Raw genomic sequence first — 14,997 nt, forward strand, 5'->3', positions numbered from 1 at the left:
ACTTACCTTACTCCTGAAGCCTTCCTCACAAATGAGAATAGCTGCAAGGCAGCAGAGGTTTAAGATCAGAGTTTTCATTCTCCTAGCTGGACTACCTTCCCAGGTTGGTGAGCCCCATCTGCCCACATGCAGCATGCACTGTAACCAACTTCTTTTACCATTTGTCCCACTACTGGTCTCATCCACTCAATCCGCCAGATTCATATGCAGGGGAAGTCCCTAATTCACCAAGAGTTTGAGACCCATCGGCTACCCTCACCTGGTTTAACCAGCCAGCCAAAGCCATTTCCTGGGGTGTAACAGCTTCTAGGATCCACAGGTGAGAGTTGAGTGCAGGGTGGGGACCAAAGGTGGTCAAACTAGCCCAGAAGGAGCATGATGTCTCCTCCACCAGAAGTACTACCCCTCCCCTAACACCCCATACACCCCAGAAACAGTGTACAGTACAGTAAGACAAAATACAAAAGATTAGACTCTAAAACTCAATAAAACCACTTATATAGTTCTACAAGTAAAATTTCAAAAAAACTGAGTAACCAGGGAAAGCCTACACACACACGTGCCCACACACACAAACACAAACACAGAGAGAATCTTCAGCAGCCAGCTAAATATCAAGACACTAAGTAATTGTTTAATTTCAGCTGGTAATTGATTACAGAGGGTTCAGTTTCTAGTACGAGCTAAGTGTACCTTTGGGACAAGTGGTATCGGCAGTGACTCTGAGAAGCGCAATTGCAGGACAAGGTTATATATGAAAATTGTTCATAAGGGGTCAATGGGCACTACCTGACTCACTCTCACCATGTTTCCTTGACTAATTTTCCTGTAGTTTTCTCCTTTGTGCAGGGGCTGGTACACAGGGTGAGCCTATGTTTGACAGTCCTGCAGTCACTAGTTAAAGACCTGTTGCAGACTTGAGTGCTGACACTATAAGCACAGAACTTTTTGTGTGTTCACATTTACCATATAAATCCACTGGGAGTCTGGGACTGGTTCTGCTACTCTGTAGAATCTATGTCAGAACTGTAGTTCCCCAGCTTGAAGAAGCCAGAGAGAGAAGAACAGGATGGTTTTATTGCTTTGTCAAATGATGCCTTCATATCTCAACACTGCCATTTTCCTAGAATATATGAGCTGCTAGCTCAGACCAGTAGTTCACATGGTCCAATGCAGTTGTGATGGGCAGAAGCTTTTCAAAGCTTGATACAAGTCTTTCTCATCTCAGTTTCCTGGGATTATTTAACACTGAGGCATCAGGAATTGTATATAGGTTCTTGGGGGTGCAAAAAAATAGCTGAAACATACTTTATGCTTCTTCAAGTGTTGTGCTCACCTTGAATGTGTACCTACAACTGACTGGAAGATGATGCAACAGAGCTTCCCAAAGCTTTGATGTCAGCCATGGGCCTTTTTGGGGGGGTATTTTCTACCAGCTGCAGAACAGCATTTTTATTCCTAAAATTGTTAGAAAATGCATCTCAAGGAAAATACTCAAACTTAACATTAGGTGTCAGCATTTTACATATTATTTGCTGAGAGTAGATATCCCAGAAGAGCTACAGCACAGAAAATAAATGTTTCAGGCTTTCATTTCTAAAGCTTTGTGTTACGATAACTGGAATAACAAGAACAACAACCTGTTCGAGTCAAATAAAACATACGTTTTCATACCTCTATCACAAGCAACTCATTTAAATATCATTAATTAACTAAAAAAAAAAATGGACTTCTGATGAAATAATACTTTCATGACTAAAAAGAAAAATGAAACACTTGAGTGGAAAAAAGAACAGGAATAATGGATAACCGCTTTTTTTTTTTTTTACAATCAAGTGTTATATAAATCTTATGAAATAAATATAGGAATGTTGTAAAATCATCTACAACCACGTTTTCAGGCATGGTGACAAACTTTTTCTGCTTGTTCGCATTTACTTCATCACTACCTACATCATATTGTATTAGAATATTGAGACCCAACCAAACAAAGTCAAGTTAGTGCTTCGTTAACTTAGAAAAGAAAAACCCCACTTTGCATGTTATCAGTAATCATTTAAAAGCAACCCTTGTGCTGCTTGGAAAGCAGTTTTCTTTGCGTTCAAAATCTGCATTAATAGATTTAACATGATAGGTAAACTGCAGTACAGATATGTTTGTGCCACATGTGCACCAATCAGGGAACCATTTTGAAAAAAATACCCAGGCCATGTTTCACAGGAAACTTGCATTCTCCTGTCCATAGCTTATCTAGATATCAGAAAATTGTGGTATCTGAAGTAGTCCTCATGGGAATGGACAATCCAAACAAATCTAGAATATGGAAATAGTTTTGTTTCCTCACCTAATGTGAAATTGTTCCCTTCAAAGTGATCTTTTTGTCAATATTTGTGAAATCTATTTATATGGCTCCTGTAGTTGTATGATGAACTTGATAAAGATCAGCAATTCCTATTTTTTACATTCACAGCATGTTTTTATTTTAAAAAAACCTAACATAAATGTACTATTCTATGCATCATTTTATGTTTCCTGTTAAATATAAGTGAAAATTGATTGGGGCATTTCTCCATGGAATTCTATCTTTATTTCATCATAATTGCTTCTTATTTGAATAATGACAGATGAACTGCTTCATTCAACTGCAGTTTTTTTAAAAGCTTTGAAGTCACAATAACAGCACCGGATTTAAATCCTGAAGCTATTATTGTGGCAGGAAAGAGATTTGGGGGGGGGGTTAAAACTTGGGGTCCTAAAAAGAAAATACCGTATTTTTTGCCCTATAGGATGCACTTTTCCCCCTCCAAAAATGAAGGGGAAATGTGTGTGCGTCCTATGGGGCGAATGCAGGCTTTCGCTGAAGCCTGGAGAGCGAGAGGGGTCGGTGCGCACCGACCCCTCTCACTCTCCAGGCTTCAGGAAGCTCTCCGCAAGCCTTGGGAGCCCGCGGAAGTTCCCATCGGGCTCCCTAGGCTTGCGGATAGCAGCCTGCATCTCAAAGCGAGGGGCGCGCTGCACAGCGCGCCCCTGGCTTCGGTTCACCAACCTGGTTTGGAGGCTGGCGGTGGGGAGAAGCGCGCTTCTCCCCGCCGCCAGCCCCACAAGCTGGGGGACAGCGGGGAGGCGCAGCGCCGCATCCCGCTGTTCCCTGACCTGGTTTGGGCTTCAGGCAGATATCCGCAAGGCGTGGGAGCCCGGCGGGAAGTCGCGCCGGTCTCCCAAGGCTTGCGGAGAGCTGCCTGTTCTGGGGTCGGGGGAAGCTCGGCCTTCCCCTGCCCCAGCCCTACGCCTGGGGGGGAAATAAAAGTTTTTTATTAAAACTAGGTGCGTCCTATGGGCCAGTGCGGCCTATGGGGCGAAAAATACAGTAGTTTTATGAAGTAATAGTCATCACATCTGGTTGTATTCACTACCAGTTTCTGCAACTTCTACATTGCCAAAGTGATCTATCTGTACAGCTCCTAAATGCATTTAATTGTAATAGATGAGGGTCAATATAGTGTTGCATATTGCCCCAATCTCTTGAGTGATGCAAGATTCCAGGGTTTCAGGCGCTTATCCAGAGTTCGTGTTTGTTTTTGCAAAGACAGCACAGCAGAGACTGTGGTATCTTTATGTTACATGACTTATTTATACATATATACAACTTGAACCTACAGTGGAGGGGTTCACAGCACTAACACCCCAAAAGGCTCGTTTGTCCCATAGCCATAGCCCTGGATTCAAACAGAAATCAAACATTGCTCAGACACACTCTCCAGCTCACTGGTTTATGTCTAGGTCACGTCCGTCTCTAAAACTCTGAAATCTGGCTTTATCTGTTGGGGAAGGGGCCCCCACCCATTTGCTGTCTCACACAAAGCCCCTTAATCCCCCTTAATGGCTCATTACCCAGGCTTTCACCATCACCAGGAGGCTAGCCTGGCTATTCCAAGAATTAGAAGCCTTGATTAAATTGTAACACTTGCTGGATCCAGGGATTAGAGGAGCCTGGCATCCACTTTAACTCCCCAAACTCATAACAATAGTAAGAAAACTTCTCAATGGTTATTTTAAGACTGAAATCATATGCTTTGCAAAAAAAAAAAAGTTTTAAATTCAGTGCAGATGCAGAGCTATATTTTGCCAATAAAGAGTTCATTAGATCTTTTCCCTCTCTGACATTTACATCTACTCCAAAGTATAGTTTAATACTCCAAGGTATGAATTTCAAAGTTCCCTTTATCTTTGTATTCCAATTTTCAGCCATTAATCAAATAATATGAAACAGCTTTACAAAAAAAAAACAACCCCTCTAGGAATGGATCACACATTCAAAATGTGCCTTCCAGAAGTTTTTTGAGTATTATTTTGGAGGGGCGTATGCATGTAATCAATATATGCACAAAAATACTTAGATTTTTTATATATATGACAAAATGTGTGTTAGAAAGGTGACAAAATCACACGTACCTCCAACAAATCTTTTTAAATGGTACCTCTTAGAAGAATACAAATATGAAGTTATTTACTCGCCTTGGTGGATATATGTACCCATCTCCAGCAGTTAAACTAATGAGTGTTCTTCTGTGTATAAGGCAGAAGTAGGTGCTCAGATGATGTACCGTGTCTCTCATGAGACCCAGCCAGTATAGCCAATAGTCAGGGATAATGGGAGTTATAGTACAACAAACAGGGGGCACTACAATGGCTATAAATTCTGTGTCGCAGTTGCCAACCCACAGTGCTGTTAATCCATTTGAAAAATTCCCTGCAAGTATTGTACTAGCACATCAGAATGTGATTCTAGCCCTGTATGGGGGGGAAATTACAGGTATTTTAAAGTAAGGACATATGCTATAGTCACTATTGAGACAACAGGCAGGTAGAATTTGTGTCATGGTAGTACAGTACAAAAGGCTGTGGGGAAAGTTAAGGCATTTAGTCAGCCCTTAATTCCTGTGTGCCCTAATCTGAGGCCAAAGCACACCAGTACAAAAAGATGCAGTGGGTAGTCGAATTGCAGTGGACCCATTGAAAGGAATGGTCTAATGTTAGCTTATGTCCATTGGTTTCAATGGGTCTGCTCTGAATTGGACTAGCGTTGGGAATAATCCTGAAGCTGCAATCTTTTGCCTACTTACCTGGGAATACAGTGGTACCTCGCAAGACGAGCGCCTCGCAAGACGGGAAAACCCGCTAGACGAAAGGGTTTTCCGTTTTGGAGGCGCTTCGCAAAACGAATTTCCCTATGGGCTTGCTTCGCAAGACGACAGCCCATAGGGAAATCTCCGGGACAGCGGGGAAGCGCAGCGTGTCTTCCCCGCTGTCCTCGGACCTCCTCCGAAGCCTGGCGGCGGGGCGGGGACACCTCCTCTCGCCGCCGCCGGGCTTCGGAACGATGCCCCGATGCCGGGCGGCGGGGCGGGAACCTCTCACCCTGCCGCCCGGCATCGGAACGAAGCCCCGATGCCGGGCGGCGGGGCGGGAACGCCTCCCCCCGCCGCCCGGCATCGGAACGAGGTCCTGGACCTCTTCTGAAGGCAGGCGGCGGCAAAAGTCTTTGTCCCCCCTACCTGCCTTCCCAGGGGCTTTTAAATCGCCCCGGACAGCGGAGAAGTCCTCCGCTGTCCCGGGGTTTTTTAAAATGCTGGGGGTGGGAAGAAAGGCCCTTGTCCCCCCCCCCCAGCCTTCAGAAGAGGTCGGGGGACAGACTGTCCCCGGACCTGGTCTGAAGGCGGTTTCCCTAGGAACGCATTAATTGATTTTCAGTGCATTCCTATGGGAAACCGTGCATCGCAAGACGAAAAACTCGCAAGACGAAGAGACTTGCGGAACGAATTAATTTCGTCTTGCGAGGCACCACTGCAATCCCCGTTGATCTCAATGGTATTTTGCTTCTGCAGGGATATGTAACAAGACTGCACTTTTAAGCAGGGATGGATGAATCTGCTTGTTTCCATTTCAAGCCAGTTTTGCATCCCTTCAACCACCTATAAAATATTAGTTTAAAATGGTACATATTTTTTATATGCACTTTCCCCTAAAATACAAGTTTTGTATGTATCCCCCCCCCCCCAAGAATACAGTGGTACTTCGGTTTAAGAACAGTCCTTTTTAAGAACGATTCGGTTTACGAACTCTGCAAAACTGGAAATAGTGTCCCAGTTTGCGAACTTTACCTCGGTCTAAGAACGGAATCCGAGCGGTGGAAGGGCACCGGCAGCGGGAGGCCTCATTAGGGAAAGCGTGCCTTGATTTAAGAACGTTTTCAGTTTAAGAACGGACTTCTGAAATGGATTATGTTCATAAACTGAGGTACTACTGTAGTTGATACAGGCAGCAGAAAGGTAGTAGAATGAAATGTAACAGTAGGTTCACATTTTCAATGCTCTTCTGTATTGCAGGTTTTTTAAAAACCACCTGCAAGTGGAGATCTTGAACAGGAAGGAGTGGATTAGAAGCTTTTCTCCTTATATGCTAGCTTTTTACACATGGGAGCCCTGTTTAGGCACTCATTTCTCTCATGTGCTGAAAAGCATCAGGGTTCTGCTGGAAGGAAAGGCAGCTGCTAGCCCTTGTAGCCTGTGACTGCTGGGTGAGGTTAAACTGTAATTCGTCTTCCTAAAAGATAGCTACCTTGCTAGAAGATGCCCTCAAAGCTGCAGCTGTAGGAAAGGCGCATCTCCAAAACCTGACAGCAGAAGGTGGCATGGTGATTCCACCCATTCGTTTGCAGAAAGAGGGAGGCTCAGGCTGAGGGAAGTGAATGGCCTGCAAATTCTTATAGACCCTCACTGCAGTTTTACAGTTGTCACACTCAGGATGAGAGATTATATTATGTCCACAATCCCATGGAGAGCCGATGGTGAAGTGGGAGCTTCCTCTTGTTATCTCTTATCCATTTCCAGGCATAACAGATAATAACAGATATGAGGAACAGCTAAGGGAGCTGGGCATGTTTAGCCTGGAGAAGAGGAGGTTAAGGGGTGATATGATAGCCATGTTCAAATATATAAAAGGATGTCATATAGAGGAGGGAGAAAGGTTGTTTTCTGCTGCTCCAGAGAAGCGGACACGGAGCAATGGATCCAAACTACAAGAAAGAAGATTCCACCTAAACATTAGGAAGAACTTCCTGACAGTAAGAGCTGTTCGACAGTGGAATTTGCTGCCAAGGAGTGTGGTGGAGTCTCCTTCTTTGGAGGTCTTTAAGCGGAGGCTTGACAACCATATGTCAGGAGTGCTCTGATGGTGTTTCCTGCTTGGCAGGGGGTTGGACTCGATGGCCCTTGTGGTCTATTCCAACTCTATGATTCTATGATAACAGATAAGTGGAGAAGTGGAACAGTTCGCTCATGGGAGCCTAAATTGTGGCTCTTTCTTAATATCTATACAGTATATGATATCCTATGAACAAGACCTTAGCAGCACAGGGGAAAGGGCTGGCTACCTTTGAAACAGCACTCAGTTGAAAGGAGATACAGTGAGATTCTTGACCAAATTTAAATGTGTTTGAAGTTCATTCATCTCTAAATTAGAAATAATTAAAGGGGCCCTCATTAACATGAATAACTTGTGTAACTTTTGTTTTTGAGTTAACCCTGAATCATAAACAAAGTCTCTCCCAGAAAAATATTTAAAATGTTTTACCTTCTGGTGCAAATCTTTACATATGTGCTAATGAATATATAAAATACTGCTTTTTCAGCTTTGGAAGCTTGATTATTCCAACTTTTTTTAAGTTACGGAAAAGATAAAAAACAGTTCAATTTCATCAACTCAAACATGCAGTGAAATAAGACATTGTTTTTGTAGGGCTGTTCATTCTTTGAACTTAGATGACATTGTCTCAGAGGACAAGATGTTTGATGAGTTTTATACTTTAAAGCCTCTCTTAAGAAAAAATTAGCTCAGAATCTGTTTTGTGTAGAATAGCGTATGTATGCGTGCAGAATCATTCAGTCTTCAAAAGACCAGAGGGGAAGCTGGTGTCATCTTCTATTTACTTTCAATATCTCTCTTTTAAATTCACACATTGGGAAAAGCTGAAGAATCATAATTTTAGGTGCTTATTTCTTGCCAGTTCAAAAAGCATATATGCATCCAGTTGACCTCATAGTGAAGTGATGAGGAAGGGTGTAACTTTGCTTCTTATTTTACGTGAAGGAATAAAAGATCAGATACTTGCTCACAATTCACCTAATGAACTCTATGTGTAATACAGTGGTGCCTCGCAAGACGAAATCCGTTCTGCGAGTCTCTTCGCCTTGCGGTTTTTTCGTCTTGCGGAGCACGGCTATTAGTGGCTTAGCGGCTATTAGCGGCTTTAAGAAAAAGGAAACAAACTCGCAAGAACTCGCAAGACGTTCCGCGAAGCAAGCCCATAGGGAAATTCGTCTTGCGGAACGACTCAAAAAACGGAAAACTCTTTCGTCTAGCGAGTTTTTCGTCTTGTGAGGCATTTGTCTTGCGGGGCACCACTGTACAGTGGTACCTCGGGTTAAATACTTAATTTGTTCTGGAGGTCTGTTCTTAACCTGAAACTGTTCTTAACCTGAAGCACCACTTTAGCTAATGGGGCCTCCCGCTGCCGCCGCGCCGCCAGTGCATGATTTCTGTTCTCATCCTGAAACAAAGTTCTTAACCTGAAGCACTATTTCTGGGTTAGCAGAGTCTGTAACCTGAAGCGTATGTAACCTAAAGCGTATGCAACCAAAGGTACCAACAACTGCCCCATATGTATTTTCATAGTCCATTGTAGAATTAGAAGGGACTTGGAGGGTCATCTAGTCCAACTCTCTGCAATGCAGGAATCTCAATTAAAGCACCCATGACAGGTGGCCATCCAACCTCTGCTTAAAAACCTTCAAGGAAGGAGAGTCCACCACCTCTCCTGGGAGTCTGTTCCACTGTCGAAGAGCTCTTTTGCACCTCTTTACTCTGGCTTTCGACACTTGAGGTGTACACGTATTTGAAGACCCACCTTACTTTTGTGATTGAAAGTTATTATAAACTGTTTTTAACATTGTGTTTTATATAATGTTGTAACCCGCCTTGGGACCTTAGGGTGGAAGGTGTGTGATAAATTAATAAATAAGCAAATTCTGTTCTTACACAGGGCACGTGCAGACTCTATCAGCTTTCACTCGGTCACCCTAGATCACTCACTGCTCTCCAAAATAGAATAAAATAATCATAGTTAGTGCCAAATAGGCAGTATATTGGGACTTTAAATATTAGTGTATCTGAATTTCTGAAGCCCAAATTTACATATGCCTCACTTCATTGGCTGAAAACTTTCCTTTATAATATGGAAAGGGATATGTCAGTTGCTAGAAAAGGTTTCTGCTGAAGCAGACATTTAGAGCTGTTGCACTTACAAAAGCTATGTAGACAACTCTGGATTTCAGTTTAAAGCAAATATTGCTGGGAAAAGGTTATCAGCAAGATTGCAACTATAAATACACTACCATTTTATTTGATCTGCAATTTTCATAATGTGTTACTGTTTGTGTTATGCAGTATAGGCATATATCTGTATGTGTGTGTACACACACACACACACACACTACAATATACACATACATTACAATAAAATCTATTTTAAGTATTGCCTTGCAAATGATTTATTCCCTAGCTTATGTATCTTATTCTATAAGATGGCGTTTTGATATGTTATTCCTTACATCTGTTGTTTTCTTAGAAACAAAAAGCAATGTGTTCTGCGCATGCTCTGGAACATTCAGCCAACCCTGGTACACAAACTGTGATGAGCAATTAATAGAATTCAAGTAATTCCTATTTATAATAGTTTCCATGATAGAGAATAGTATAAAATACCATCCAAAGTGTAGTTAGTATTTTCCAACTTTTAAGTGGCATGTACAAGTGATAGTACAAAAAAAAGTGTATATACTGCTTTTCAGGGCAAAATCCCACCCAAGATGACTCGCAAGCAATATATAATATAAAACAATCAAGTTACTTTAAATTTACTTAGAACTGTTGTAGTTTAACAGACCAGGACAGTAGTTCATATGAAACATAAATTTTAAAAGCTAGCAAATACGGGGCCATTCATGAAAATATGGTTTAGTGATTAGACCACTGGACTGTGACCTGGTTCAGATCCCCACTTGACCTTGAAGCTTACTAGACGATCATGGAAAAGCCACTGACTCTCAACCTAATTTTCCCCACATTTGTGGGGATAAAACTAAGTGGGATATAACCATGCATGCCACCTTGAGCAACTTGGAGAAGAGGTGGAATGTAAATGTTACACTTAAGCAAGTCATTTTTTCAGGAGAGAGTTCCAGAGATAGAGGATCACCACTGAAAAGGCCTCGTCTCTATAGCCCACCTATGTGGCAGACTTATGAGCACAACCTCTGAGGCAGATATTAAGGTCAAAGCAAGTGTGTATGGGTGTCATGGGCCAGGAGTCATCTTCACCTGCTGAACAGCAGCCTGAAGGGGGGAAAGGTGGAGTGACTCCACCTGCAGCTGATTAGCCTTCAAGGACATAGGATAAGGGACTGATGAGAACCAGCTGGCTGTAGCCTTCTTAAGCAGAACTTCCAGCAACAGTCAAACGCTGGTAACAACACTTGTAGTTCCTGGCTCTACCTTGCTGCCTCCTGCTCGCCTTAACCCTTGACCCCTGGACTATCTGACCATGTGAATTGCTGTTTGCTGAACCCTAGGACTTTGACCTGACTTTGTATGCTGACTCTGCCTCCAGGTAAGTATCTCAGAGATTCTTCCAGTTGGCTGGCCTCCTACTCCACTGAGCTCTGCGCATTGTTGCTCAGCAGCACGACTACAACAGTGGGTACAGGTGGTCCTTCATACATAAATCTCTTACCTTTTCTTCTTAACTGCAAAAAGATTAGAAATACAAATAGGTACAATACCTTTTGATACATACAAAGTTAGTAGCATAGTCACCCATCCATCCACACTAGGAAAAGAGAAAAAGGCAAGAAGGGGGGGAAAAACCTGCCCAAATATATATATATATATATTACAGAATTTAATAATGAATGATTTTTTTAAAGCATGAAAATAGAGTAGAATGGCTGATAGGCAATTCTTGTGGATGCTAGCGTTATAACTGAATGGTCAGTTTTCCACTTAGACCATACCTACTTTTCCAGCCTCCTAAAGCGTTGGCAGTGGGCCAGTGTGGCCCTCAGACCAAAATACGTTGATTACTCCTGTTCTGGACAGCGCCAGTTGCATATAGATAAGAAATGAAGAAAACAACCCTGGAGGGATGTGGGGATGTGTGTGAATTCCCATGTACAGTGGTACCTTGGGTTAAGTACTTAATTCGTTCCAGAGGTCCGTACTTAACCTGAAACTGTTCTTAACCTGAAGCACCACTTTAGCTAATGGGGCCCTCACTGCCGCTGCGCCACCACTGCACGATTTCTGTTCACATCCTGAAGCAAAATTCTTAACCTGAAGCACTATTTCTGGGTTAGCGGAGTCTGTAACCTGAAGCGTATATAACCTGAGGTACCACTGTATATCACAAGATAAAGAGAAGGCATATCCTATGTGAATGGTGCAGTCACGATGAAGACTTCATGGCGTTAAAGTCTAGATACACATGTGCACCCCATCTCATCAACACCTGCTGTGTGTATGTCACTGAATGCGTAATTACCGAACTAGCATTATTATCCCACTACCCTTTGTTGATAGTGAATACAGACATCCAGACAGCAGGTCCAGAAATGCATGCAAAGAGCCTTCTTTGACTGAACAATCTGCCTGGCAGGATCAGAATTTTGCATTTGAGAAACATAATGGCTATTTGTAGCTAGAACATTGCAGATGCTAAATAAGGAAGAGGACGAATAAGCATTTTGGCTCACATATGGACATTTTATTTCTGAATTTGTTGTGGTTGTTACAAACAAAATAGAATCAAGGAAATTCATTTAACAAAAAAGTTTAGATGTCACAAATCACATAAAAAACGAAAATATCACAAAATGAAACAAAATTTTGAGTTTCACAGCATTGTATCAGTCAACATCATTATAAAACACATGCGTACTATGTGACGCAAGAATGGGGTGTGTTTGATTCATCTCAAATTTCTTGATATTTCTAATCTTATGTCAGTTTCTTTTTCACAATGATGAATTAAATTAATTAGATGCACTAAAGAGATGCATTAAGCAATTTTCACAAATGAAGACAAATTTCACAAATCTAAACTAAAAGGCAAATCAGATTATAGGAAATTAAGCTACTATCAATCAAAAGGCAAAATAATCAGGGTAGAAACCCAAGCCAAAATACTTGTCAGATCATGAAATGTTATTAGTAAATGAGGAAAAAAACATATTTGACGTTGGGGTCAATACCTTGCTTCTTTTATTAGTAAATTGACTAACTGCTGTAAGGATGAATGGCTTCAACCATGTACAGGGCATAAGTGTGGGTAACTAGCTGGATCAATGCCAATTTGGCTGCTATGTTTAGGCTAGGGGCAAAAGGTTCCCTTGAAAGCTATGAAGACCGTTCTGCTTTCTGCTTTGGGTCTGGCCTCTTTCCATCTCTGTGCCATGACAATGTCATATTTTTTTTATCAGGCAGGTCCATATCCTAATATAAGAGCCCTGGTAGATCAAACTTAAGGCCTGGCTAGCTCTACATCCTATTTCCCACAGTGAGCATCCAGATGCCTCTGGGAAGGCCGAAAGAACCAGTTTCTGTTCACTGTTTCATCCCAGCAAGTGGTATTCAGAAGCACACCTCTAGCATCTTCACCATGGCTAGTAGCCAATGATAGCATCCTCCATGATTTGTTTATTTAATTTCTAAATCACCCTTATCCCAAAGGGATCCCAATCTGGTGTACAGCAAATAATAAATACAATAACATCATATACATTACCACCAAGAGTCATGTAACTTCCAGTGGTATCATCATGACAAGCAAAACAGTTCCCATCAAATTCTCCCAAATGCCTGATAGAACAAAAATTTGTTTACCTGAGGACGAAAAATCAGTACTGATGGGGACAATCATACTTCTAAAGGAAGGAGTCCACAACAGACACCACAGCAGTGAAGAACTACCCTAGGTTACCACATAATGTAACAGATGCAGATGGAACCACAATTAAGGCCTCTCCCACAAATCCTAAAGCTTGGGATTGGAACCTGAAAACCATCTACATCTGTGTTGGTACAGAGAGGTAATGAGCTCTCCTCCCTCCATGCACAAGAAGAGAAGTAACTGTGATCTCTCAAAACCAACATTTGCGGCCACTAGCCCTCCTGCATTATGAAGGGAACATCCAGCCCACCCCTGTCTCTGCCTAGGAGATCAGGACAGCTTGGTTTCCTTGGGCAAATCCCATTGATATACACATGTAGTAGATGCCAAATGGTCTAGATATGGGCTGGGGTAAATACCCTTTTAAGTGTGGCACAAACATATGCACACACAAAAAAGACCCAACGGATGATTTTGAGAGACCTTATTAAGAGGTTTATGTAGGCAAAAATGAAAAGGTCCATGAAAGAAATTAAAGCAACAAACAGAATGGGCACATGCCTCAAGCAAAGGAGCTTAATATCTTTGGGAAATGGGGGTCCTCAAAGTGGTAGCTGCCACTGGAGTTGTTCCTGCTTTTAACTCAGGTGAAATATGACCTCTTTACTTGAACATAATGGATGACTGGAATAATGTTAAAGTGTTAAAGGAATTTTGCTTTGAAAAATACAAATTTTATAGAGACTGCATTTTGATAAAGTACAGAGTCTTTTAAAAGTACGTACAATTAATGTTTCACTTTTCTCTAACCCCCATACTGATATAGCAATGGATCTGTCTTTTCAACATATTGACAGTAGTAAAGAATTTGACATATTTTTCATGAGAGGCTTATTGTTTAAACTGAACTGAATATATTATCCCCCCGTCCTTTTTCCTTTTCTTTTTTACACCACAGTACTTCTGTCATGGTGCTCTTAGCACCTAAAGGTCTTAACATTATCACAAATGAGAATGCTCTGCATTTGCAGCTGACATGTTCCTAAACCCTGTCAAAAGCATTCTTTAAATAATGCATCAGCATGTGTTTGTGATGCTGGCTTTGTACATACTCTGACTATTATAAGTGAGGGTTTGTTGTCAATGGCACCAGGCACAGCTTCCAGCTTGTCAAATATCAGTTATGTGACACTGTCACTTAATGACAGCCACCCCTAAACGAAAGGATGCACAGTTGCTCACAGCTTACTTATATCGAGGAAGGGGTGAAATTCACACATTATTTGACCACCTCCAGCACACCTCCACTGAAATACTGATAGTGGGCTTTGCTAATGGGGAGTATTGAAGCCTCCAGCTCTGTTCTGTAGACTCTGCTATGTTTGGCGCTGAAACCAGTGGCATCATAAAAGTTGAATGTGAACAAATATATATAGAGAGAGGAAATTTGGATGGAGTGAAACTTTAATCACAGAAACTGTGCTTCTATAGACCTGTTCTGGGTGCAAATATTTTCCTTTCAGCAAACAACACACCTTGCTCTAGTTACATGGGGAGGGGGCCCCATTTATCAATGTGATTATTCTTCATGAGCTCCTGTATTGTGGGTTACTATGAGAGAGAGAGAAATATTATCTGATAGGCTTGAAATGTACTTGTTATTTATTGTAATCCAGTGTCCTTTGGTGAACTCATCTGTTCTTTCATCTTCCTTCACTGCTGTTGCCTTCAGGGCAAACCCTCCCTCAAGTCTTCCCATCTGCATTGCCTGTGTGTCATCTCTTATTCCCCCGAAATTTCTTGAATCTGGTGCAAAATAACCCACCTTATCAAATGGAGGTGGCGGTCAAAGGAGTCGGGCCGGCACAGAGGAGGCGGCAGTGGTTGCAGGAAGAAGCATTTTCAATTTTGCCTGAAGCAGCAAAATGTCCTGGACTGGCCCTGACAATTATAGTGAATTTCATGAGGTATTTAGCCTAGAACTGAAAGTTTTG

The 14,997-nt window shown here is 42.0% G+C and overlaps 1 protein-coding gene across 2 annotated transcripts in view; it reads left to right on the top strand.

The window, feature by feature from the left end:
* Window positions 1-12,162: 12,162 nt before the first annotated feature.
* The window catches only part of ARHGAP15 (Rho GTPase activating protein 15), a 380,707-nt gene continuing 377,872 nt past the window's right edge, over window positions 12,163-14,997 (top strand). The window contains exon 1 of one of the 2 annotated variants that reach the window (XM_028745310.2): window positions 12,163-14,970. The gene's annotated coding sequence lies outside the window, so the exon portion shown is untranslated. The remainder of the gene's footprint in view (window positions 14,971-14,997) is intronic. The other variant, XM_028745307.2, reaches the window with a different exon arrangement.

Source organism: Podarcis muralis, chromosome 1 (genome assembly GCF_964188315.1).
Source record: "Podarcis muralis chromosome 1, rPodMur119.hap1.1, whole genome shotgun sequence".
In the NCBI taxonomy this organism is placed as follows: domain Eukaryota; kingdom Metazoa; phylum Chordata; class Lepidosauria; order Squamata; family Lacertidae; genus Podarcis; species Podarcis muralis.